Source organism: Pseudophryne corroboree, chromosome 4 (genome assembly GCF_028390025.1).
Source record: "Pseudophryne corroboree isolate aPseCor3 chromosome 4, aPseCor3.hap2, whole genome shotgun sequence".
In the NCBI taxonomy this organism is placed as follows: domain Eukaryota; kingdom Metazoa; phylum Chordata; class Amphibia; order Anura; family Myobatrachidae; genus Pseudophryne; species Pseudophryne corroboree.
The window spans coordinates 453,219,922-453,246,681 of NC_086447.1; the positions used below are offsets into that span (position 1 = coordinate 453,219,922).

At 43.3% G+C, this 26,760-nt stretch overlaps 1 protein-coding gene and 1 pseudogene across 2 annotated transcripts in view; one reads left to right on the forward strand and one right to left on the reverse strand.

Moving 5' to 3' along the window:
- BACH2 (BTB domain and CNC homolog 2) overlaps nucleotides 1–26,760 on the reverse strand; it is a 486,829-nt gene that overhangs the window by 410,927 nt on the left and 49,142 nt on the right. The gene's annotated exons all lie outside the window — the stretch shown is intronic.
- On the forward strand, nucleotides 3,766–3,873 carry LOC134913262 (U2 spliceosomal RNA; annotated as a pseudogene).

A 26,760-nucleotide genomic window follows, 5' to 3' on the forward strand; every position in this document is an offset into this window, starting at 1 on the left:
GGGCCGGCGCCGAATTGAACCGAGACACCGCTGCCGGACAGGCTTGCGTGTGTCTGGGGCTGGGGGCAGCAGTGGCCAGGAGCCGGCCGAGTCGCATGCGGCGGATGAAAGAACCACATGCGGCTCGAGAGCCGCGAGTTGGCCACCGCTGCTATAGATGAAAATAGATGTCTTTCAACATTTCCCAATTTAAATCCTAGGGTATGTCCACATACTTCTATAAAGATTACCAGATAGGTTGGTCACAGGAAGAACACAAAGGGCAACAAAAAGCATAAATTCTGTTGGGAAATAAGGTTATAATTTACTGCTGGCAATGGTATATTCCATCTCAAACTTAAAAAGCACGGTTACATTTTACCCCATCTCCCACCATATAACAGCCAGGTTGGTATTCCTCCCATAATACCTCAGTCATTGCTGATTAAACAGCAATTGTGGTCAATAAATTAGGTGTTGACCTTACTACATTACCTTCCTAAGATGTAGTTTTCCTACACCCAAGGCTTTTTAGGCTTCGGAGGAGTGAAACATTCTGTATTTTCTGCAGATTACATGAAGGTACAATTAAAACGGATGGTCACTATCTGGGGAAAAGAAAATATGTCCAAAACATGAATCAAAGTGGTTAATTTATTTTGCTCCACACAAAAATCTTATTAAGAATGTAAAAGTGATGAGGGAATAAAGGTCTGATAAGGATATTATCTTAGCAAAAGGGGTCTAGTCACATTTTGACAAGTTTTTTAAAATGTAGTTTGAAGGCAAGTACATATTAATGTGCCAATACACAACAAAGTTTGTATATTGTATACTACCACCACTCTGCTTGCTCTTCGTTAAGGTAAAGCACAATAAAAAGGAAAATGAAAATAATGCATTTATCCATCACATACAACAGAACAAAGAATTTATTTGTCAGGTTACAATAAATGTATGGCAGTGTCTTTGCATTTTCGCTAAGTGCTGAACGCAGAGAGTTATTTTTCTTGTGTTGTGCACCTGGAGTAATTCATGGGTGTCTTTCTAAAAAAAAAAAAAAAGTTTCCATCAGCATAATAAATACCTAACCAACTTTTTCTTTTTTCTTTTTTTTCTTTTCCTTTCTTATAAGTAGCGCGAAGCATGGCTACTTCTAACACATGAGAATGAGAAAAATTGAGTTTATTGTAGAAATTTTATATTTTCTCTGCAGCAGTATTCGAGAGATTACTGTAAATGTCGTAAATGCAAAACAAGAAATTGCATGCTAATTAGGCATCTAGTCGGAGCCCAGGTAAAGGGCTAGCAGTAAAACACAAAAGGAATCTTCCTGTGTATGTGTTAGTGAAACTGTCCCAATGGTGAACACTGCAGTTATTTAATAACTACAGATTTAACCCAATTTTAGAGAACCCGTTGTTCCCTGCTGTCAGAGCTCTACTCTAATGCCTACCATTAACATGACACATGGCTTTGTTGAATGCTCTGGTTTGCAAGAGGAGAGATCTGTCCTCATGACTAAACAGGAGAATAATGAATGTACTGCACATGAGCAAAAAGTCGTATTTAGTGATCCAGTCAAAAGGAGTCCTGATTGGTTGGCTCAGAGCAGCCACCACCTCTCCCAGATCAGCCACCCTGATCACATCACCCACGTGAACTGGTGCAGCATGTCAAATGCTGGACTGATTTGATGACAAGGGTTAACATCTCTTAACTCTATAAAAAGAAAAAGTTGCTTTCAGTGAATAGCTCTTAAGAGATAAATACTGCTACTCTTAAAGATCCTGGTCTACTAATGCAAAATACCTATATCTGCATATTGCTTAGAAGTCCCATAGTCCTCAGGAGGCGTGTGCTACAGTTTCAGTACAGAATTCATAAATAATAAAGTACCTTAATGAAATTCAATAAGAATGTGTCAAGGTATTCATAAGTTTTAAGTTTATTTTACTGTGTATAAAATACATACAGATACAAACGCAAAAATTTAGTTCAATTAAAAGCTATCCATTATCTTCTCATTCAACAAAGTAACATGGGAATCTGCTTTCATTCTGCAGATCAATGCATATATCATGTAAATAATGTGAACAGATTACAGGAGCCATGCTAATAATATAAATCATATTATTGGCAGAGATCAAAACGCACCAAGCAAAATAGAAGCGGCTGCTGACTGCCATCTCGTATTTATCTTGTAGTTCATATTTTGCACCAGGCGGTTGAATACCAACAAATGTTACCACTCCTGATAGTCAAATATGCAATTCTTTTGGGAGGGGTAATAGAACCCTGTGCATGAACAAAACCTTATTATACTTGGATAATGCTGATACATAACTATTTCTTTCTGCACATGCAGCAGAGCATGGCTCAATTTGAGCTTACGCCCATCTCTACATCAGCCCTTACATATTCTGCACCCCTAATTTACAAGATAATATTCCACTTTTTCTGTGAAGACAGGCGCATCAGAAATGAGAATTCTGTTAGATAAATAAATGAGCCATGTGTGGAGCATTTTCAGGTGGGGGGCTGGTTGCAGACCTCAATTTGGGACAGAGGGCGTTGGAAAGGGCCTTACTCCTCCTGTCCCAACAGTAACAGAGTTGAGAAGGCGGGATGCCCCCTCTGCTGTACTAAGCAACTGCTAGCCTGTCAGTAAGGTATGTGGACGGGGCTGATGTAAAAGTAAAGCTGGACACACACTTTGCGATGTGTGTCTCAGCCAACGCTGTGTCACGATACAACAGTACATCACACGCCATACACACTACATGTGTAACTGCATGCCATCATTCATTACATCATCCCATGTGAAATGCAGGTCATCAGATGAGAAGATGCGATGAACAACCGTGCAATCACGGGTATACACTATACGATGCGTACAATATATCATTACGATCCGCATCTGAACAATATATCGTATAATATGAGCCTAATTCAGATGCAGTCTTAAAGCAGCTATTGGGCCTTATTTATCTTCAGTTACAAAATTGAAAATCGGGCGATTACAGTCAGACTGCGCATGCAGTGTAAATTCATTGCGCATGCATGGGGACTAAGTTGCAAATGCAATTTAGTGAAATGCAATCGCAATTTGATTGACAGGAAATGACAGTTCATGGGTGTTAACATGGCGTTTGTGGGGAGTGTTGGAAAAACGCAGGCAGATAATGGTCATTTTTCGGGGTGTGTATCCAACGTCAGTTGCAATGGATGGAGACTAAAAACATGGCGCCAGTGCAAATGAATTCTCATAATTCTGAGTAGCCCTGGGTTAACCACAATTGTCGATGGTACTCGATTTCTGCGTATGCATCACAATAATGAGATTAAATACACAATGATGCGATTGAATCGGTGGTCTTCTTTTACCTTTGTGGGTGGCTTTTCACATGCAATTTTTAGCAGAAGCAGGACTGAGAAAATGTAAATTTCTTTCTCAATACGATCCAACCTTAATTAGGCCCACTGTATGTAAATCAGTTGATGGTTTCTAACATCGCATGCGTCTGACCCGCACTGCACTCATGCAACGAGTGAATTGCTATAGTGGTTGCACAGAGGAATTCATCTCAAAGTGAGTGACAGGAAGACAGCGTTTGGGGGTGGTAATGGGGAGTGGTCGGATAAATGCAGGTGTGTCATGGTCGTTCAGATGGCATTCTAGGAGTGCATTTTCAGTGGCGTTTTCTGAGAGTTTAGCGCAGCTGCGCTCTGTCTCCCTGCATGGCTGGCTCCACTACGCATGCGCAGGATCTCGTTATTATTGCCATCAAGTGCAAGGCCTTTTGGCTAAGATCAAGTGTAGTATCTGTTCTTATCAGTGGAGAAAAACTGGGCCGGTTATCCCTACTTCGTGGGGGAGTAATAGAACCCCACGTTGTATAGGGAACGGCCCGGTGAAGTATCTGCGGTAGAGAAACACAGGGTGGATTACCTGTTCCTACACTAGGAGCGTGAGAGGTTCCTAGATGTGGAATGGAGAAACATCCTGTGGGAGTACCGTGCTGGGGTGTGGCGGGCCCCTGGTCGAGAGTGGAGAAAAACTGGGCTGAGTATTCCTACTTCGTAGGGGCTTAAGCATACCCTTACGTTGCTTAGGAACAGCCTGGTCTAGTATCTACTCTTGTACTGGGGGTTGACCCTGACATAGAGCAGTATGAAACTTGGTCTGGCTGAGAGGCCGGGAGCTGCTTCGAAGCTCGAGGTGATATGTGCCCCTGGGGAGACCCAGGGGTGCCTCAAACTGCACAGGTATTCTGGGAACCTTGCACTTGATGGCACGAGCACAGTCACACTCCCAACTTCTGGTGCACCACGTCCTTTGCCCTGGCCTTTTGGCTAGGGCAAGGATAATTTTTTACCCCCCCCCCCCCCCGGCCTTCTGGCTGGGGCTTATTTATTTATTTATTTATGCCCATATGCGTTTTGCACTTGCACAGCACTTTTTTATGTTTTTTGTAGTGTGTCACGTTCACGTTTTTTCGATTGGGGTTAAGGTGAGACCCTTATGGGCCGCCCTCTCCTCTAAGTTGCTGAGGTCCTCTCCACGGGGGGGGGGGGGGGACCAGACGCAGTTTTCGGTCCCCAGGGGGACGCTTTGGCCAACCCTGGGGACACACGAGGGTCCCTCTGCGCTTAGGCAAGGGGGGACCCACAGTCCCTTTTTTCCCTCAGTAGGCCTTTTGGCTCTGAGGGTTAGGGGAGTAACGGGGCCCTTCTCCTTTGGGAGAGGGTCCAAGAACCTATGCCCCCAGCACGTTTGGTCACAGACACTGGGTGATGGAGCACCGCACCTCGGGCTTCAAGTAAAAAAAAAAAAAAAAAAATAGTCTGTGCAACTGAGCGTTCTTACATAGCCCTGCATATCGATGTGCTATCTTTTAGATAGCATTGCCAATAAAGGACAGGAGCGCCAATGGACACACACTGCGGCATTAATACATGGGGGAAAAAGCGGTATTAGCACACATAACGTGCGCTGATACCACTTCCACCCCATAACGATGTTTCATAATTCCACCTCATAGACGCAATTGTGAACGGCAAAAGACTGCAACAGCAATCACAAGAACAGCCACATCTGAAAAAGGCCCTATATCGCTTAGTATGTACCCAGCCTAAGCTTTTATCTGAACTCAGTGTAACTACCATTTATTTTTCAGGTATTGATTCAAACTAGCTTCATTTTTTCCTCTTTTTATATAGCGACAGTAGATCTCCAATATATCCAAAATAGATAAACAGCAGCAAAAGGTTTAAGATGGGCAACGAGCAGGTGCCACAACAGTACGAAATATTATAATACTTCTAAATTATTACTACATCTACAAGGACATACAATAGCCAGTGACACGTTTTGTATTAAAGTGATATGCGAATAAATTATTGAAATTAACTGATACCCCGACAAATCTATCTATATTGTGTGTGCTATATGTAAAAACTCTAGTGGTTAGAAACCACTGTAATGTAGAAACGCCTACATACTTTCACAATAGAGCCCACAAACAAACAATAGCTGTACTGTGAGTTTGCTTCACGTACTGTTCAGTATACACACATACACATATATATATATATATATATACACACACACACACACACACACACACACACACACACACACACACACACACGCCAATGCTAGGTACTGCAAGCACACAAGGAGACATTTTCATTGTTTACCTTGATAAAATATTTTGGCACCGGTTATACATTAACTGGCCTTCTATTTAGCATCATTTCACCCAAAATTCATTTTTAAATTACCACGAGTACAGTGTTCAGGCTTTTTTTCCCCAGAGGTCTTTGATATTCCTTTAGAATGCCTTTAGAATGTATGCTCTCACGAGCAGGGCCCTCTTCCCTCATGTGCCTTTACTTCTCTTACATAAACCATCTTCTATTCCATACTCCCTTCGACTGTACCAAATACCTAGTTTTTTTACCACCCTGAAACTTATTTCAGTGACTCTTGCTGATGCAGCTGTTTATATGCCCTGTACTTGTCCTATATTGTCTTTAACTGTGAGTCACTGTTTTCTTGTTTTGCTTACTTGTTATTGTACTCTGTAACTGGGCGCTGCGGATCCCTTGTGGCACAATAATAATAATAAAAAATAATAATTATTATTATTATATTCCTCTTGCTCATATTTAAAATTGCTCTACTGTCTTAAGCCGGGTACACACTAGACAATATCCCCAATTATGACACATCACTCACGATATCGTCTAGTGTGTATGCAGTATGTCGCTGACAATGCACGCTCCTGTGCGTTGTCTGCAACATCCTCTGTTAGTCCTATGGGCGACATAGTCAAGGAGGGCCACGATGCCAAATGCAGCATGGCACCGTTCTCCCCTACCAATGCTCATCGCTGCCGGCCCCGCCACCTAGTCCAAACGCTGACTATATCGTACTGGGGGCCTAATTCAGTATAGATCGTTATTCTGAGAAATTGCAGGTGTCTGTGAATACAAAGGCGCCACCCTGACAGGAAGAACAAATGCCCCGTGCAAGTTTGTGAATGCTTTGCAGATCGCTATCCATTCGCATGTACAGTAGTTCCAAAGAGGAAACGGTTTACATAATGCAAATGGTATATATTGTACCATGTAGGCGCCACAAGGTTAATCCCCTGACTTCTGTAGGAAAAATTGTATCACTGGGATATTTATTCATATTATTGGGATAATCCCTAAATAGCTCACTTCTCATCATCAACGTAATTCACCAAATAATGAAAATTCAACTATGGGTAGATCATAATATATTACTTTTGGAAAGCCGATCAACTCATTTAAACATGAGGAAAAGCTTATCAGCCATGTAAATAATGCTGCTGCAGAATGAAAGAAGCAAGCTTATGACAAGGAATGTCTGGTTAAATTATGATTGGTTTGGAAATTGTGTGCATTTATTTATTAAATTATTTATATAACACATACATACTATGTACAACCTCACCTCCCACAATCTCATTATCCATTGATGGCACGACTATCTCCTCTAGCCCCCAAGTGCGTTGTCTTGGCGTAATCCTTGACTCCTCCCTCTCCATCAAACCACACATTCAGCACCTCTCACAAACCTGTCATTTTCATCTCAAAAACATTTCCAGGATCAGACCCTTTCTCACCCAGGATGCCACCAAGACCATTATCCACTCACTGATTATTTTCAGACTGGGTTACTGTAATCTCCTCCTAACTGGCCTCCCTGATAATTACCTCTCTCCACTCCAATCTATCCTCAATGCTGCAGCCCGGCTCATCTTCCTCACCAAATGCACTACATCCACCTCTCCTCTCCTACAAGCCCTTCACTGGCTCCCCTTCCCTTTCAGAATTAAATTCAAACTTCTCACTCTCACTTACAAAGCACTCACCCTTTTCTCTCCCACTTACATCTCTGACCTTCTCTCCATTTACTCTCCTCCCACCCGTCCTCTTCGCTCTGCTAATGCACACCGACTCTCCTGTCTTCTGATTACTTCCTCCCACTCCAATCTCCAAGATTTTTCACGTGCTGCTCCCTTACTCTGGAATTCTCTACCTCTCCACCTCTCTACAGAACTTCAAATGGGCTCTTAAAACCCACTTCTTTACTTAACCCAGCCAAATCTCATCCTAACCCTCTGTCACCCCTGTCTGTCTGCCCCTCCCCTTTGGAATGTAAGCTCTCACGAGTAGGGCCCTCTTCCCTCATGTGCTTATCCTGGTCTTACGTTAATAATCTTCAACTGCCCAAATCCTGCAGTTTTCAGCCACTTTGATACTTATCTCAGTGTCGTCTACTGATGTAGTTATGCTTAGCTACCCTGTACTTGTCCTATATTGTCTTCAACTATAAGTCACTGTTTTCCTGTTTTGATTATGTGAATATGTAGTCTGTAATTGGGCGCTGCAGAACCCTTGTGGCGCCATATAAATAAAGGATAATAATAATAATGTAGCAATTTACATCGCTATATGGAGCAGTATATGGAATATATGACTCTACTTAGGTCTGTGAGACAGCAATGGTAATCACAGTGATGCCTCCATCCAGTTTACTTAATAATAGAGTATCGGTAGCGCAACGGAAACTTTGGTACCAACATAATAAATCTGTAGCTCACTAACATTTCTTCAGCTTTGGCCTCGTCACTGCCAATTCTCCTTCTTTCCCTACAGCAACACCTCTTTCCCTGGCACTCTCACTATTCTGTAATCTAAATACATTTTTAAAAGCCCCCCACCCCACCCCCACAAATACTTTGCACTCAAAATTGTTAATTAGGATGTTATGTAAGCCATCACTAGCCTTCAAAATTATAAACTAAAACATTCATCTAATAACAAACCAGTTGATAATTGTAATCTGACAAATTCTGTTATTGCTGTTTGTGTGTGAACTTTTCAATATTTATAAACAAAATGTAATTAAAATGAAGTAAAATTGGACCTGATACAGCATTGGTCTTTAACCTGCAGCCCTCCAGAAATACACATCCCAGCTGCCTCCGTTTTAAGATGCCTTAATATCAAAACTGTGGCAGGGCATGCTGGGATGTGTAGTTCCACAACAGCTGGAGGGCCACAGGTTAAGGACCCATGTGATATAAGGTAAATGTGGTTGATTATCAGTGGGCTACAATAACACTAGTGCACTGGTTTTCAACCTCAGTCCTAAGGACCCCAAACAGTCCATGTTTTCCATGTCAACTGTAGATCTTTAAAAAGTGATAATTGGTTACATACCTGTGTACCTGCTAAGTGGTCTTGAAGAGGTGACCTGTTTAGGGTCCAGAGTGCAGAGTTTGAGAACCACTGCACCCAAGCTCTACACAGGATCCATTATTTCACGATAACGAAGATAGATCAGGGTTAATCAGCCCTAGTTCCCAGGTCCCCTAACACTTCACGTTTTCCAGGTCACCCACCAGGAGCACAGGTGTATTACCAAAGGTCACATCTAAAGAACCACAGGTGACCTGAAAACCATGAACTGAAACTGTTTGGGTACCTGAGGACAGAGTTCAAGAACCACTGGGCAATAAAAAGTAAGTGTCTTCCTGGACACAGAACACTCCCAACACCCCCCTTCCCCCACCAGTGCCTGCCTGCCCAGACACAGAATGTCCCCCTCTGCCCTGCTAGATTGCACTCCTAGAGAAGATCCCAAACCGTATAACCCAGCCCCACCTTGGCATGGAAGGAGGTGGTACACCAATGCATACCTCAGGGTGATGGGCTGACAGAAAGCAGGAGCAGGGACAGTCTGACGTTAGCTGATAGGTCCAAGTCTCTTCCTCCTCCAAATAAAGATATATTGCTTCTGGTAAGGAGGAGGAAGAGACTTGGACCTATCAGCTAACGTCAGAAACTCCCCTCCTCCCTGACACCCAGCAGCCAGCACAAGGGATCCTGCAGCACATGCCAGATAGGAGCAGTTAAAGGAGGAAGGGGAGGAGCTATACAGAGGATTGCATGCACCTGTCAGGAGGAGTCAGAGGAGGGGGAGAAGTTATATAGAAGATAAGCAGTCTCCATCTGTCAGGTAATAGGTGTTAGAGTCCTGACTTCTTGCTGACACGCAATACATGTAACCTATTAGCCTACTAATGTCGCAGCCCTACCCTGTCCCTTGACCTTCCACGTAGAGCATTCCTGAAAATGGGGGTGGGGGGTGGGGGAGGGGGTCACCCCCTATTTTGGAGAGTGCCAAGGCCAGGGTCTACGCCTACAGTCCCTGGCTGAGGAAATCTGGTGGTCATTCAGAGCACATCGCTGCTGCGTCCAAAGATGGTCGCAAATTTAAGGGGCAGACCGCCCATAGGCACAATATTATTAATATTTCTGTGGGCACATCCAGATAACAACATCCTAAGATGCCATTACATACAATATATGCACATGAGAAAGAAAAATGTCAGAAACACATAAGTGAGCATCAGAATTGTGAAACAAAATAATGCAATCTAGATAAAACAAAAACAGCAAAACACCTTATTCATTTCTACTAATGATTTTAAATCTAAAAAAGGTATAGACAATATGATTACATCGAGACATGACAATTACTGGCGTGGAAAAGGCGACCCATCTTAGTTTCCACTCGACACGGAAAAGGGGGTTGGGGAATATTTAAAAAAAAAAGACAAATGAAACTAATACCTTGACTCATAAGAAATCAATATACACCATACACGATGTAGCATCAACTAGAATTTAGGAGCAAACATCTCTCTGGAGAAGGAATGAATAAAGTGGAAAATATGAAAAACACTACGTATCGGAGGCAAAAATATCACACATACATATATTTTGTATATATATATATATATATGTATATTTTAAACACACACACACACACACACATATACACATATATATATACATACACACACACACACATATACATACATACACATATATATATACATATATATACATATATACATATATATATATATATATATATATATATATATATATGTTGGAAGAAATCGGCGGCACTCCAGGATATAGTCAAGCAAAACTTGTGTATTAAAGCATCACAAGATACAATACAAAAACCGTGGCCCCGAAACGTCGGTTTTTGTATTGTATCTTGTGATGCTTTAATACACAAGTTTTGCTTGACTATATCCTGGAGTGCCGCCGATTTCTTCCAACATATCAGCATTACCACGGAGGGCACCCAGACCTATTGCACGTTGTATCCAGTGAGTGCCGGGCTATTTCACAGTGTATATATATATATATATATATATATATATATATATATATATATATACCACCATATCTTCCGGCACTCCAGACTGTGCTCCTTGCTCTGGTGCCCTCCTCTGGGGCAATGACCCCTGGTATGCAGAAATCCAATTGAGAAGGCGGCACTCAGAGACTGATGACAAAAGGTTGAGCGTGCAAAAAAGCCCCAAGGGGCTTTTTTGCACGCTCAACCTTTTCTCATCAGTCTCTGAGTGCCGCCTACTCCATTGGATTTATATATATATTTATATATATATATATATATATATATATATATACATATACATATACATATACACACACATACATACATACATACATACATACATATATATATATATATACATATACACACACATACATACATACATACATACATATATATATACATATACATATACACACACATACATACATACATACATACATATATATATATATATATATATATATATATATATATATAGCGGAGATAGGCGGCACTCCCGGGACTTATTCAAACAATACACGGGACAACACCCGTGAGCATCAACATCAACGTTTCGATTTTATTAATCGTCTTCAGGATAAAACATGTACCAAGATAACAAACATTTATAACTCACCAAGTGAATGCACGCCTCCTCCTGCCGCCAGGCTCCGGGCATCCGTCCACTCCCGATGACGTCACAACACCGCGACGTGCGCCCTCCAGCGCTCACATCAAGATCCGCACCGGACTCCCGTTGCCTAGCTACAGCAGACAGGCATAACCATGTGACTTGCCACCACCATGCGATATGAGAATATGAAAAGAAACACAAATAAAGCATAACAGTTAAAATGCAGTCCATCCTACCCTGCTTACTGCAATTGTTTACCATTATCTGAATCGACAATACTGTACTATGCTAAGCATTATATACTTTGTTAGAAAAAACTTAATTGAACAAAACCAGACTACTATTAAAATCTATTCCTGGTGTTTATTAAAGAAAACAATTTAGCCCAAAATTCTCGTTCAGACCATATGGGGATACAGTATTTAGTCTATGTATCCACCTCGCCTCACATTTCAGGAGGGATCTGTCCCTGTCACCACCTCTCACTTTTTTCTCTACTTGGTCAATAATTTTATATCTTAAGGTGGACAGTCCATGTTTATGGGTTCTAAAGTGCCTGGCTACTGGCTGTTCTTGAGCTACTATTTGACCCTCAACCGCTTTTCTAATGGATGAACGATGTAAGTTCATCCGTTCTTTGAATTGTCTAGTGGTCTTCCCTACATAGAGAAGACCACATGGACACCTAATGAAATACACTACATGAGTGCTAGTGCAGGTAAGTACTTTCTTAATGGGAATACGTTTACCAGTGTGGGGGTGCGCAAATGTGTCTCCTTTTTCAAGGTAACTACATGTGGTGCATCCCACACACCGGTAGCAGCCAGGTTTTCTGGTAAGAAAATTGGGCTTATTGAGAATTTTGGTGTTTTCAGAAATATCATTTTTCACCAACCACTGCTTGAGGTTTTTACTGCGTCTAAAGCTTGGCATTATTTTGGTTTTTTCAAAGACCTTAAGGTCCGGATCTGTAGTGACTAGTGGCCAGAGAGTTTTGGTCTCCTTGACCACCAGTCCACTCTGTGCATGAAATTGTTGTACGAATGGTATTCTAGGATCATCTCCCAATTTGTGCTTATTAGTAACCAATACTTGTTCTCTGGGTATCGCTAAAACTTTTTTCTTGGCCTCAATCAATTGCTCATATTTGTACCCTCTTGCTAGAAATTGCATGATCATACGGTCAATTTCATTATTAGCATCTTCCAGTATCAGAAATGCGATGTGCCCTGACAAATTGGGAGAAGGGAAGCCCTTCCTTGGTTGCTCTGGGATGCTGGCTTGAATGATGTAAAACATTATTACGATCTGTTTTCTTCCTATATAGGGTAGTATGTAAAGTATAATTTTTAAGTTGAATAGTAACATCTAAATAGTTCACCTCACAATCACTGATAGTATACGTAAATTTAATATGTTCATTTGCTAAATTAGCTCTTGTCATTAAATCATGGAAGTCACCCTCCTCTCCTAGCCAGATGATAAAAAGATCATCTATATATCTTAAAAAAACCAAAAATTTAGACGCTATGTTGGAATCAGAAAAAAAGATTTCTCGTTCCACCTCAAACATGTAGCTGTTTGCAAAGGCCGGGGCCACACAGGACCCCATTGCACAGCCTTGTTGCTGTAAGTACCATTTGTTGTTAAATAAAAAGTAATTATTCTTAAGGGTCAATTCTAACAAGCCAATAAAAAATGAAATATCAGGGCCAGTATACAGTGGACTATCGGTAAGGATTTTGCATGCTGCACTCAAACCTCCATCATGGGGTATGCTCGTGTATAGATTCACAACATCCAAGGAACATAAAAAACATTTTGGCAATGGAGATGGTAATTGATTTAGCTTAAGGATAAAGGTTGTAGTGTCCTTTAAATATGTGTTCTGAGCTTGAATAACCGGCTGAAAATGTGTGTCCAAATATTTGGACTCTTTATAATATATAGAGTCCCGGGCAGAGATTATGGGACGTCCCGGGGGACAAAGGGGGTCTTTGTGGACTTTAGGAATTGTGTATAGCACAGGAGCTACTGGAAACTGTTGGAATAATGCATTTTTTAAAGAATCAGAAATAATGTTATCTGACCAAGTAGAGAAAAAAGTGAGAGGTGGTGACAGGGACAGATCCCTCCTGAAATGTGAGGCGAGGTGGATACATAGACTAAATACTGTATCCCCATATGGTCTGAACGAGAATTTTGGGCTAAATTGTTTTCTTTAATAAACACCAGGAATAGATTTTAATAGTAGTCTGGTTTTGTTCAATTAAGTTTTTTCTAACAAAGTATATAATGCTTAGCATAGTACAGTATTGTCGATTCAGATAATGGTAAACAATTGCAGTAAGCAGGGTAGGATGGACTGCATTTTAACTGTTATGCTTTATTTGTGTTTCTTTTCATATTCTCATATCGCATGGTGGTGGCAAGTCACATGGTTATGCCTGTCTGCTGTAGCTAGGCAACGGGAGTCCGGTGCGGATCTTGATGTGAGCGCTGGAGGGCGCACGTCGCGGTGTTGTGACGTCATCGGGAGTGGACGGATGCCCGGAGCCTGGCGGCAGGAGGAGGCGTGCATTCACTTGGTGAGTTATAAATGTTTGTTATCTTGGTACATGTTTTATCCTGAAGACGATTAATAAAATCGAAACGTTGATGTTGATGCTCACGGGTGTTGTCCCGTGTATTGTTTGAATAAGTCCCGGGAGTGCCGCCTATCTCCGCTATATACTGTTTGGTGTGCATACACCTAGGAGGGCACCAGGGCTACGTGAGTTTTTACTTGAGAGTGCCGACCACTACCACGAGTATATATATATATATATATATATATATATATATATATATATATATATATATATATATATATATAGCAGACACAGGGTGGTGCGGCACTCCAATGATTCACAAAGGCAGAGGTATTTTGGATACAACGTTTCAATGCCCGTTTATTAGAATAGCATTTGTTGTCATTATGATTTCAAAAGAGTAAACACAGTTGTTTGACAATAAATGGCTTTTCCCAACCACTAACCATGAGTGAAAGAAAAGTATGTGAGTTATTCATATTCTCTGACAAATGGCCAGAAAAATCACAAATTTATTATATATATATATATATATATATATATATAGATAGATAGATAGATAGATAGATAGATAGATAGATAGATAGATAGATAGATAGATAGATAGAGAGAGAGAGATTTTCTTTGTGTGGGCAGCACTCAGACTTTCAACAAGCAGATTAAGTGAAAGAGAGACCCCGCCGGGCCAATTTAATGGTAACGTTTCGGGGTATTATTCCCCTTCCTCAGACCGAAACGTTACCATTAAATTGGCCCGGTGGGGTCCCTTTTCACTTAATCTGCTTGTTGAAAGTCTCTGAGTGCCGCCCATACAAAGAAAATATTTACAGATGCTCATCTGCAGGGAGGGCACCAGAGCAAGGTGTACGTAAGCCCGGAGTGCCAGGGACCCTGTGTGTATTGCTATATATGTAGATAGATAGATTCTAACAAGTAGGCACTTTCCAATCCATAAATGCTGTGATTCTGTCTACATGCATATAATGGAGCCTTGCATTTGTATCTTTGTGAGTATGATATAATAAATATCCTTCAAGCACATTTATGGATTGGAGAGTGTACAGGACCTCTTTAACGTTTGGATCATATGAGAATACTATTAGTTATTTAGGGTTAGTCTATTTTTGATGGTATTCAGGTGCCCTACTATTGTAACCTTGGTCTCATTTTCGATCCTTACTGATCTTTATCAGTCCTGTTAGAATCACTTTATTATTTTTTCTGTATGGTTATTTGATAGTTATGTTTGTTACTGTATTGTTGCCAACACTACTATCAGCACAATGGGATACATACACTTGTTGCCCCGAGACGCTGTGCCCGCTAGCGCAGCACTGACGGGAGGACTTCCGCCGAGTGACACGCAGTTTGCGTTCCACGTACCGTAACTTCCGGATTCGTGGGGAGCGGCGTGCGTTCCACGGCGCACGCTTCCTGATGTATGTGCAGCGGCGGGACCGGTCTCTGTGGGCGGTGATGGACTCCAGGTGCTGGGGGTGAGTAGGGCACTGTGAGCACATATAATGCGCTCACAGGTGATGCAAGGGTTGCACGGCACGCAAGCACTTTCTGACATGGCAGTTTGACATTTTGCCTGGTTATTCCCCCGAGGAAGGTTACTTACTGAAAACGGCTGTTTGGGAGTTTGCCAGTGATGAAATATTACTACAATGCGATGAGTATATGCTGTTGTCGATACATGCTGATGTCGATGTAATTGTTCTAAGAATGAAGTACAACGTGGAGTAAAAATTTGTTTTGAATATTACGCAGAGTGCTGGTTCTGTCTTAAACCTCATTCAGAGGGATTGGCATGTGACTGTATTATGTTCTATTTAACCGGACACCAGCTCTTTTTCTAATGGAGAGTGTCAGTGCGGCTTCCCGGGACTTTGTTCTGTGATTTGGCTATAATATATATATATATATATATATATATATATATATATATATATATATATATATATATATATATATGTATGTAGAAGACGGTCCGGCACTCCAATAACTGGTGCATTTGTCCCTGGTGCCCTCACTTTCCCATAGGTAAATGCAGTAAAGATGATGTGCGGCACTCAGGATTGAAGAAAAGAATCACCACCAGCGTAATGATCAACGTTTCAATTTTACTATGAAAATTGTCATCAGGATACAAACAATGTTAAAAACTCACCTTATATCCCGGTCACCAGCGTGAAGTGTGATGTGCAGCGTTCGTTCGGCGGGGAACCGCTCGATCGTGTGGCGCTGTGTGATGACGTAATCGCGTTGTGCGCGACTCGCGTCAGGGACCCGTCACCATGGAAACCCGATGCAACACACCTGGGGGGAGCAAGGCGGCAATGTTGCGTGGTTGTCAGGCTGTATAATGAATGCAAGGAGATGCGTACCTTATAAGGAGAATGTTTACAAGTCTGGCTGGCATTGGGCATAATAAAGATGAAATAATAAAGTGGTACATGAAAATGTGTGAAAATGTAAAAATGTAAATGCTGCATACAAAGCGTCCCCGTAATACATGGGTAAATGTGGTGGCACTATTAGTAAAGTCCTCCACAGCTGCAAAAGATGTTTGTTAATGCTATCAAGCAAAAAATGAAGGGGAAAATGTAGAATGCAGCTGTTATATAAACACTGATGTCAGGATATCTATTATGAATACAACTATCAATACCACGGTGTTCATCAAACCGACTGACAGAAACACCTTCCTGCATAATGCAAGTTGTCATCCTAAAGGCCTCAAGCTTGGTCTACCGTATTCACAAATGATAAGGATCCATAGAATCAACTCAGATATACAACAAGCATCTGTTCAAATTGATGATCTAATCAACCGGTTCACCGTACGTGGATACAACCCTAAAAATCTGTATGAGACCAAAACAAGAGTGTTAGCCATGAACAGAGCATCATTATTATGCAAGAAACCCAGGACCACTACATCATCTAAATTTGTTTGGAAAAGTACTTTCAACTCATCCTCAGAAGAAATTAATAGGGTTACCAAAAAACATTGGCACCTTATTCAAACCGATAACAAATTGAATTTACAGGATACTAACATCATGCCTTGCTATCACCGCTCCAGAAATCTGAGAGACATACTGGTAAAAACAGACATTTCTACCAGAACCACCGTTGAAAGGCCCATGATATTTACACCCTATAAACGGGGTTGTTTCAGATGCACATGTACAACATGCCAATACCTCATCGCTGGGGATACTTTTCATCACCCACATCTGGGCTACAAAATCTCCATCAAACATCATTTGACGTGTGAGTCTTCCTTTGTGATCTATCAAATAATTTGCCCTTGCGGCTTGACCTACATCGGCAAGACCAAGAGGAAGTTTAAAGAAAGAATGACTGTCCACAGATCTGCCATCAGACAGGCTTTAATCAAAGGGAAGAGTGACCAACCGGTGGCACGCCACTTCGTGACCTTGAGACACTCGTTGCGAGTCTACGATATCGCATGATTGATCACATACCTGCCAACATCAGAGGTGGCGACAGGCATAAGGCGCTGTTACAATGTGAATCACGTTGGATATTTAAATTAGATGTAATAACGCCCAAGGGACTCAGCGAATCATTACCATTGTCTTGTTTCTTCTAAACATATGTTTTTTCCAACTGCATACTCTGTTTATCATGTTCCTTTTCACCATGTTCTAGTTTACCTGTTCACATCAATTATCAGGTTATCACTGGGTTCTCTCTTATCTTGCTGTAGATCTTTACATTTGTTCCTCCATTGACGCAGACACATTTACATATATTTTTCAGTGTTTAATGTATTATCCTGTCACACATAATTAATTAGGGCTACATTAATAGATCCAGCTATCTGATGCCCGCATCGATTTATTACATGTCTATTGGCAGTCATACAGACTGATTGACACAATAGTTGTGTTTATATAACAGCTGCATTCTACATTTTCCCCTTCATTTTTTGCTTGATAGCATTAACAAACATCTTTTGCAGCTGTGGAGGACTTTACTAATAGTGCCACCACATTTACCCATGTATTACGGGGACGCTTTGTATGCAGCATTTACATTTTTACATTTTCACACATTTTCATGTACCACTTTATTATTTCATCTTTATTATGCCCAATGCCAGCCAGACTTGTAAACATTCTCCTTATAAGGTACGCATCTCCTTGCATTCATTATACAGCCTGACAACCACGCAACATTGCCGCCTTGCTCCCCCCAGGTGTGTTGCATCGGGTTTCCATGGTGACGGGTCCCTGACGCGAGTCGCGCACAACGCGATTACGTCATCACACAGCGCCACACGATCGAGCGGTTCCCCGCCGAACGAACGCTGCACATCACACTTCACGCTGGTGACCGGGATATAAGGTGAGTTTTTATCATTGTTTGTATCCTGATGACAATTTTCATAGTAAAATTGAAACGTTGATCATTACGCTGGTGGTGATTCTTTTCTTCAATCCTGAGTGCCGCACATCATCTTTACTACTATATATATATATATATATATATATATATATATATATATATATATATATAAAAATAATGCTGACGATAAGCTGAAAGTGTGCATTTTAAACTTATATCCCACGTGGGAGGCAGCCTGTTGGGATCCCGGCGGTCAGGATACCTTCACGTATGTAACAGATAGGTATGCAGATTTTTTTTTTTTTTTTTTATTGTCAAGAAAATGAAATGTGTCAAACAGGAAAATAGTGCCTCAGGACAGACCACGTTAAAGGAATTAGAAGTAGGTTGTTCACTTTGTAAAACCAATTTTTATGTCAAAATCTCTGAAGCACCTACTCAAACCGTGCAACTGTTTCCTCCAACAGCCCAGCACCTACTCACTTGTTCACCATGGAATGTAGAGGGGGAAGAGACATTTTAGTATGATGCATTGTGGTGTGCCACATTTTTTCCTGCCTCTGATGAAAGTGGCATAAAGTTTATAAATCTTACAGGAAAGTTTTATCATGCATCAAAAACAGGTAAATCAGCAGTTGTTCAATAATATATGGAAAGTGGTGGAAAAACAAAATAGAAATTGAAGGTTTTATTTTGTCTTTAGAACATCAATGAACAAAAATGAAGGCATTTTAGCACTTATTAGAAGGGATGCTGTCTAGATGCCGGATGTCGAGATCCCGGCAGTCGGAATGAAGACGCCAGAATCCTGACAGATGTCAGAATGCCGACGCAGGAATCCCGACAGCCAGCATCCTAAATGTGAACCCTGTTAGAATGTATGCATGCATTATTTATTGCCACAAAACAAAAACTCATTACAGGTCTTGTACTATAGGAAAAAATGCAACTCCAGCATTTGGATTCAGTAGTGCTGATTTAGCATAACTGCACATGCATGTATGCATGCCAGCAATCTGCATTCCATGGTCTACCTGGTCAGACACTTTAAAGCTTTATTAGCATATTTTTGGACTGTGAGTATAATAAAGATATCTAAAAAAGATACAATGGACTCATATTCATTTGACTGCGATGTTAATAGCGCTGGGAAGGAGGTCCCGATGCTATTCAATTGAGTACGCAATGACAGCCGACAACAGGATTCCTTCTCGCACCCTCGGAAGGGTGCAGGTAGAAACCCGACAAAAGTGCCGGCGAAATACTGATTTCTGCCCTTAGCGTGGTGGAAACAGCATCATGTCTGGCACTTAAGTTGGAGAAGGCCAGTTCTCTCGACAAAGCACCCTGTCCGGGAGAACCGGCATTTTCCTGCTTAACATCACACTCAATTGAATAGCACCAGGACCTCCTTCCCGGTGCTATTAACATCGCAGTCAATTAAACAGAGCCCAATGTCACATCAGTTACTACCTGCTATCCCATTTGGACCACAATTGACCATTATTTTTTTAATTCTGTACACTAGTAATGCACAGCCATAATATAAAAAGCATAAACACTGGGCAAATGGCACTACAGAGCTAACAGCCACTACTTTTCCACGTGATGTAAAATAATCAGGTTGTTTTTACACAGTACTGTCAACTCTGGATAAACTGGGAACACAGTTAAACCAATCTCTATCGTGAACCACCTTACAACGTCTCAGTTTAGGACAGTGATGGCTAACCTTGACACTCCAGCTGTTGTTGAACTACACATCCCAGCATGCCCTGCATCAGGTTTAGCATGGCCAAATAGCAAAACTGTAACAGGGCATGCTTAGTTCAACAACAGCTGGAGTGTCAAGGTTAGCCATCACTGGTTTAGGACATAATGAAGGTTCAATCAGGCTCCTCCAACATTAGCACAAATACGTGCTTATGTAACCAACTACGTAAATCTTACTTAGTTAATATGTGCAGAGCCGGATCAAGGCTTTGGGGGTCCCGGGGCATTTAGGACAAGGGAGCCCTAAAGTCTTCCCCACAAACTAATGTACATTTAATTTGAATTGATAACAAAAAACAAAACAAAAAAAAGACCTGCCTTATTTTCCTATGTTGAGCTGCCTTACTGCAGTGACAGCAGCATGCTCCTCCGCTGACATGTCCCTCGATGCGAATGTGCTCAGCTGCCCGCTATCTCCTTTTGTACCCCCCGGCTCCTCCTTGCAAGCTGCACGGCCACCCAGTTACACTGAGAGCCGGCGCAGGCTTTCAATGTGGGCGGTTACCCCGTTACCCACCCCTCTTAATCCGGCTCTAAATATGTGCACAACGTTTTGCAAACACAACATGTTATTGATATTACAAAACAAGCCGTAAAACGATCCCCATTGTCTGTGGTTTTTAGAGGAATTCACAATTCAGTTGAGCGTGATTGCTGCTAATACCCCTTTTCCACTACTAAGCACGGGTCGCAACCGGGAGCCTGACACGGGTGCTACCCGGCTGCGGCCCGTGCTCAGCGCTCTTTCCCACTGCGCTCACCAACCCGGGTTGTGTTTTTTGAGCTAGTGGAAAAATAAGATTTTACTCACCGGTAAATCTATTTCTCGTAGTCCGTAGTGGATGCTGGGAACTCCGAAAGGACCATGGGGAATAGCGGGCTCCGAAGGAGGCTGGGCACTCTAGAAAGATTTATGACTACCTGGTGTGCACTGGCTCCTCCCACTATGACCCTCCTCCAAGCCTCAGTTAGGACACTGTGCCCGGACGAGCTGACATAATAAGGAAGGATTTTGAATCCCGGGTAAGACTCATACCAGCCACACCAATCACACCGTACAACTCGTGATACTATATCCAGTTTGACAGTATGAAAACAACTGAGCCTCTCAACAGATGGCTCAACAATAACCCTTTAGTTAGCAATAACTATTTACAAGTATTGCAGACAATCCGCACTTGGGATGGGCGCCCAGCATCCACTACGGACTACGAGAAATAGATTTACCGGTGAGTAAAATCTTATTTTCTCTGACGTCCTAGTGGATGCTGGGAACTCCGAAAGGACCATGGGGATTATACCAAAGCTCCCAAACGGGCGGGAGAGTGCGGATGACTCTGCAGCACCGAATGAGAGAACTCAAGGTCCTCCTCAGCCAGGGTATCAAATTTGTAGAATTTTGCAAACGTGTTTGCCCCTGACCAAGTAACAGCTCGGCAAAGTTGTAAAGCCGAGACCCCTCGGGCAGCCGCCCAAGATGAGCCCACCTTCCCTGTGGAATGGGCTTTCACTGATTTAGGATGCGGCAGTAAAGCCGCAGAATGCGCCTGCTGAATCATGTCACAGATCCAGCGAGCGATAGTCTGCTTAGAAGCAGGAGCACCCAGCCTGTTGGGTGCATACAGGATAAATAGCGAGTCAATTTTCCTGACTCTAGCCGTCCTGGAAACATAATTTTTCAAGGCCCTGACTACGTCCAGTAACTTGGAATCCTCCAAGTCCCTAGTAGCCGCAGGCACCACAATAGGTTGGTTCAAGTGAAAAGCTGATACCACCTTAGGGAGAAACTGGGGACGAGTCCTCAATTCTGCCCTATCCATATGGAAAATCAGATAAGGACTTTTATATGACAAAGCCGCCAATTCTGATACACGCCTGGCCGAAGCCAAGGCCAATAACATGACCACTTTCCGCGTGAGATATTTTAGATCCACGGTTTTTAGTGGTTCAAACCAATGTGATTTTAAGAAACTCAACACCACGTTGAGATCCCAAGGTGCCACTGGAGGCACAACCGGGGGCTGAATATGCAGCACTCCTTTTACAATGTCTGAACTTCAGGTACTGAAGCTAATTCTTTCTGGAAGAAAATCGACAGAGCCGAGATCTGTATCTTAATGGAGCCTAATTTTAGGCCCATAGACACTCCTGCTTGTAGGAAATGCAGAAATCGACCTAGTTGAAATTCCTCTGTTGGGGCCTTTTTTGGCCTCACACCAAGCAACATATTTCCGCCATATGCGGTGATAATGTTTTGCAGTTACATCTTTCCTGGCTTGAATCAGCGTAGGAATGACTTCCTCCGGAATGCCCTTTTCCTTTAGGATCCGGCGTTCAACCGCCATGCCATCAAAACGCAGCCGCAGTAAGTCTTGGAACAGACAGGGCCCCTGTTGCAGGTCCTGTCTGAGCGGCAGAGGCCATGGGTCCTCTGATATAATTTCTTCAAGTTCTGGGTACCAGGCTCTTCTTGGCCAATCCGGAACCACGAGTATCGTTCTTACTCCTCGCCTTCTTATTATTCTCAGTACCTTTGGTATGAGAGGCAGAGGGGGGAACACACAAACCGACTGGTACACCCACGGTGTTACCAGAGCGTCCACAGCTATCGCCTGAAGGTCCCTTGACCTGGCGCAATATCTTTTATAGCTTTTTGTTGAGGCGGGACGCCTTCATGTCCACCTGTGGCCTTTCCCAATGGTGTACAATCCTTTGGAAGACTTCTGGATGAAGTCCCCACTCTCTCGGGTGGAAGTCGTGTCTGCTGAGAAGATCTGCTTCCCAGTTGTCCACTCCGGGAATGAACACTGCTGACAGTGCTAACACATGATTTTCCGCCCATCGGAGAATCCTTGTGGCTTCTGCCATCGCCATCCTGCTTCTTGTGCCGCCCTGTTGGTTTACATGGGCGACTGCCGTGATGTTGTCTGATTGGATCAGGACCGGCTGGTTTTGAAGCAGAGGCCTTGCCTGACTCAGGGCATTGTAAATGGCCCTCAGTTCCAGAATATTTATGTAGGGAAGTCACCTGACTTGACCAAAGTCCCTGGAAGTTTCTTCCCTGTGTGACTGCCCCACAGCCTCAAAGGCTGGCATCCATGGTCACTAGGACCTAGTCCTGTATGTCGAACCTGCGGCCCTCTTGAAGATGGGCACTCTGCAGCCACTACAGTAGAGATACCCTGGTCCTTGGAGACAGGGTTATCAGCCGATGCATCTGAAGATGTGATCCGGACCACTTGCCTAACAGGTTCCCCTGAAAAGTTCTTGCATGGAACCTGCCGAATGGGATTGCTTCGTAGGAAGCTATCATTTTTCCCAGGACTCGCGTGCAATGATGCACCGATAACTGTTTTGGCTTCAGGAGGTCTCTGACTAGAGATGACAGCTCCTTGGCTTTCTCCTCCGGGAGAAACACTTATTTCTGGTCTGTGTCCAGAACCATCCCCAGGAACAGTAGACGTGTCGTAGGAACCAGCTGTGACTTTGGACTGTTTAGAATCCAACCGTGCTGTTGTAGCACTTTCCAAAATAGTGCTACCCCGACTAGCAACTGCTCCTTGGACCTCGCCCTTATAAGGAGATTGTCCAAGTACGGGATAATTAAAAACTCCCCTTTTTCGAAGGAGTATCATCATTCCGGCCATTACCTTGGTAACACCCTCGGTGCCATGTACAGTCCAAACGGCAGAGTCTGGACTTGGTAATGGTAATCCTGTACCACAAATCTGAGGTACTCCTGGCGAGGATAGTAAATGGGGACATGCAGGTAAGCATCCTTGATGTCCCGGGATACCATGTAATCCCCCTCGTCCAGGCTTGCAATAACCGCCCTGGGCGATTCCATCTTGAACTTGAATTTTTTTATGTATGTGTTCAAGGATTTTAAATATAAAAAAGGGTCACACCGAACCATGCGGTTTCGGTACCCCAAACCGTGTGGAATAGTAACCCCGTCCTTGTTGAAGTAGGGGCACCTTAAGTATTACCTGCTGGGAATACAGCTTATTAATTGCCTCTAGCACAGCCTCCCTGCCTGAGGGAGTTGTCGGCAAGGCATATTTGAGGAAACGGCGGGGGGAAGACATCTCGAATTCCAGCTTGTACCCCTGAAATACTACTTGAATGAAACAGGGATCCACCTGTGAGCGAGCCCACTGATCGCTGAAATTTTTGAGACGGCCCCCCACCGTACCTAGCTACACCTGTGGAGCCCCCGCGTCATGCGGTGGAATCAGAGGAAGCGAGAGAAGAATTATGATTCTGGGAACAGGCTGGCTGGTGCAGCTTTTTCCCTCTTCCCTTGTCTCTGTACAGAAAGGAAGCGCCTTTGACCCGCTTGCTTTTCTGAAGCCGAAAGGACTGTACCTGATAATACAGTGCTTTCTTAGTCTGTGAGGAAAACTGAGGTAAAAATATTTCTTCCCAGCTGTTGCTGCGGATACGAGGTCCCAGAGACCATCCCCAAATAATTCCTCACCCTTATAAGGCAGAATCTCTATGCGCCTTTTAAAGTCAGCATCACCTGTCCAGTGACAGGTCTCTAATACCCTCCTGACAGAATGGACATTACATTCATTTTGGATGCCAGCCGGCAAAATATCCCTCTGTGCATCCCTCATATATAAGACGACGTCTTTAATATGTTCTCATGTTAGCAAACTAGTATGTTTGACAGGGTCACCGACCACGCTGCAGCAGCACGCTCTGCAGGTTTCAGTCTAGTACCTGAGTGTGTAAATACAGACTTCAGGATAGCCTCCTGCTTTTTATCAACAGGTACCTTCAAAGTGGCCGTTCCTAAAACGGCAGTGCCACCTATTTTGACAACCGTGTGAGCGCATTATCCACCCTAGGGGATATCTCCCAGCGTAACTTATCCTCTGGCGGGAAAAGGTACGCCATCAGTAACTTTTTAGAAATTACCAGTTTCTTATCAGGGGGAACCCACGCTTTTCACACACTTCATTCATTCATCTGATGGGGGAACAAAACACTGCCTGCTTTTTCTCCCCAAACATAAAAACCCATTTTTAGAGGTAAATGTCAGAAATGTGTAACACATTTTTTATTGCCGGGATCAAGTCACGGATGTTCCTAGTGGATTGTGTATATGTCTCAACCTTGTCGACACTGGAGTCAGACTCCGTGTCGACATCTGTGTCTGCCATCTGAATGAGCGGGCGTTTTTGAGCCCCTGATGGCCTTTGAGACGCCTGGGCAGGCGCGGGCTGAGAAGCCGGCTGTCCCACAGCTGTTACGTCATCCACCCTTTTATGTAAGGAGTTGACACTGTCGGTTAATACCTTTCACCTAACCATCCACTCTGGTGTCGGCCCCACAGGGGGCGACATCACATTTATCGGCATCTGCTCCGTCACTATATAAGCCTCCTCCTCAAACATGTCGACACAGCCGTACCGACACACCGCACACACACAGGGAATGCTCTGACTGAGGACAGGACCCCACAAAGCCCTTTGGGGAGACAGAGAGAGAGTATGCCAGCACACACCAGAGCGCTATATAATGTGGGGATTAACACTATAACTGAGTGAATTTTCCCCCATAGCTGCTTGTATATACAATATTGCGCCTAAATTTAGTGCCCCCCCTCTCTTTTTAACCCTTTGAGCTTGAAAACTACAGGGGAGAGCCTGGGGAGCTGTCTTCCAGCTGCACTGTGAAGAGAAAATGGCACCAGTGTGTCTGAGGGAGATAGCTCCGCCCCTTTGCCGCGGCCTATTCTCCCGCTTTTTTCTGGATTCTGGCAGGGGTATTTACCACATATATAGCCTCTGGGGCTATATATTGTGGTATTTTTGCCAGCCAAGGTGTTTTTATTGCTGCTCAGGGCGCCCCCCCCAAGCGCCCTGCACCCTCAGTGACCGGAGTGTGAAGTGTGTATGAGGAGCAATGGCGCACAGCTGCAGTGCTGTGCGCTACCTTGGTGAAGACTGATGTCTTCTGCCGCCGCTTTTCCGGACCTCTTCTTGCTTCTGGCTCTGTAAGGGGGACGGCGGCGCGGCTCCGGGACCGAACACCAAGGCTGGGCCTGCGGTCGATCCCTCTGGAGCTAATGGTGTCCAGTAGCCTAAGAAGCCCAAGCTGGCTGCAAGCAGGCAGGTTCGCTTCTTCTCCCCTTAGTCCCTCGCTGCAGTGAGCCTGTTGCCAGCAGGTCTCACTGAAAATAAAAAACCTAATTCTATAATTTCTTTCTAGAGGCTCAGGAGAGCCCCTAGTGTGCATCCAACCTCGGCCGGGCACAAGATCTAACTGAGGCTTTGAGGAGGGTCATAGTGGGAGGAGCCAGTGCACACCAGGTAGTCATAAATCTTTCTAGAGTGCCCAGCCTCCTTCGGAGCCCGCTATTCCCCATGGTCCTTTCGGAGTTCCCAGCATCCACTAGGACGTCAGAGAAAGGGGTATTAAGTTTCTTTAGAAAGAATGGAACTTTACAACCAGTAACATTGATATTTTTTTTTTTTTTACACCCCATGTAGTTGCTGAGGAATATTAGCAATGTTTGGCTATCGGATTAAGCTGCAATGTATGCTCATAATGGCACAGAATTGAATTCCCCCTTAATCTACTTTTCTACAGCAACAAATAGTTAGGAAAAACATTATAACAAGGAGGGGAGGGGGTGAATGGGA